The 2,067-nt window shown below is 38.6% G+C and overlaps 1 pseudogene; it reads right to left on the bottom strand.

Annotated features, from left to right (window-relative positions):
• Positions 1-1,244: 1,244 nt before the first annotated feature.
• Positions 1,245-1,644, bottom strand: LOC117720996 (thioredoxin domain-containing protein 17 pseudogene; annotated as a pseudogene).
• Positions 1,645-2,067: the final 423 nt, after the last annotated feature.

Raw genomic sequence — 2,067 nt, 5'->3', positions numbered from 1 at the left:
CAGGTATGGGGATAGATGTTGGGGTCTTACCTGTGATTTTGGATGTGTCAAAGCTCCTGGAAGTCAATTTGCCTCTAGGTGTGGGCAGAGTGGCCATTTATGTATATATTTTATAGAACTTCTTTTGTATTAAAGTTCCTTTATCCCTAAATCGGCTTTTTATTTTAACTATTTTTCCCTATATTCCCTCATCCTGCACTGAATATTTATAGCCTAAACTATTACTAGTCTTTAATGAAGAAGAGTTACTGAGGTTGGAGGCATTTTCACACAGATATGTAACATATTTCATGTTTTATCTCTAAGTTAGCCTCTGTTGAGAGCAGGCCTGATGAACTCTGGTGTTCTCTGATGTCCTGATGTATAGGAAAACATATCTCCTTTTCAAAAACAGAAATATTTTTGCCAGAGCCAATAATACTGTGTGTCAAGGAATTCTGGAGATTTCCCATACATAGAGAGAGATGCTGTAGACCAAAATTCCCAGTTTGTGGGGGTTATTGTTATCAGTCATAGGGCTGCTGTTTGTTCTGTCTGTGATGTTTTTAGGAAACTCTGTTACTCTTCCAAACCTTTGTTTGATTAACTTCATACAAACTTCCTTTCATTACATGAGTTTCTTCTGAATTCATCCCATTCCCCCCCAAAAAAATTATATAAATTTTTGCAATATAATAAGGTTACTTGAAATAAACAATAGCTTTTATAAAACCACTCAGTTCCATATTTTCTCAACTTTTCTATCTTCTCTCTTCTTGATTTTCTGACCCCTAATACTTTCTCCCATAAGTCTGCCACCAAAGAATGGCTAGCAAGTCAAGTAAAACCTTTTCCACATTTTCCTTAAATTAATGCAATAAAAATATTTAAAATATAAGAAATCATATAAATAAAAAGCTAAATTTTGAAAAAATACCCAAGATTAACAACAACTTAAAGAAAAAAGTAAAGACTGAAAAGTAATTCTTTCTTGTTTACATACATTAATTTTCATATCATCATTTACTCATGGATTCAAAAAAAGTATATGGATATCTTTAAGTCATCCAGAAAATCAAGACACAATTTCAATCATCAAATCTTTTTAGCGGGGAGTGGTGTTCTAGACAGGGCTTCCGTGTAGCCCTGGCTGTCTTGGAACTCTCTGAAGACCAGAGTGATCTCAAACTCAAGGATCCCTTGCCTCTGCCTCCTGAGTGCTGGAACCAAAGGCATGTGCCACTATTGTCAGGTGGGAGAGGTCATCAAATAATAAGCTTTGAGAAGATCATCTCCACTAGGCTGGTCTGAGGCACTCAGATTTCACAAGTTTTTGAGGTGCTTCATATTTAAGTAATGTAGGCACTACAGTTAATTTGATTCTTTCTGAAGTCATTATTTGTTTCTTTCTAATATATCTGACTCTTATTTAGCAGTAGATGAACACACAGTCTTCATATTACTTACATGATTAAATCATATTATTTACATGATTTAGCACCTCTCAAACAACTGCCTAAGATTTTGAACAGTTCAGACACCAGTTTTTCCCTTTGGCATCCTTAGAATCACTGAAGAAGGTGAAAATGGTCTTTCCTGATGCTCTTTTACTGCCATGTTAAATTCCTTGAAGCCAGACACTCTCATCTCCTTGAAGGTGGCCATAAGTATGTAGGGCGGTGGCCTGTGAGAAACAGCTGTGTGATTGATCGAGAACGAGCTTGGAACCCCGGACCATTATTGGATGGCAGGAGTTCCCTCTGTTCCCAAGCCCTGGTTCTTTTCATTTAGCTTCAGCTCTCCAACAACCACACCCACAGAGAGATCTATGGCCAACAGTCATGAGGAACAGGCCTCAAGCCCTAGAAAGATTTACTACTACTGAGGTACCTGAAGGCCAGAGGGTGGAGCCAATTAAGCATTCTTCCCCAGCTCTTCCCCCCACTCCCTATTTAACTCAGGTCTGCCCTGAGGTTTTTTTTGGGGGGGGTGCATCCAGATCCATCCACCATCCGCCATGACATTAAAGCCTGTAAAAACCCATGAATTTTCTCGTGTCAGTGGGGCTGCACCATGAGGAACTGTGGA

This window comes from Arvicanthis niloticus, chromosome 15 (assembly GCF_011762505.2).
Source record: "Arvicanthis niloticus isolate mArvNil1 chromosome 15, mArvNil1.pat.X, whole genome shotgun sequence".
NCBI classification, from domain to species: Eukaryota; Metazoa; Chordata; class Mammalia; order Rodentia; family Muridae; genus Arvicanthis; species Arvicanthis niloticus.
This window is presented reverse-complemented; position numbering and strand designations above follow the sequence as displayed.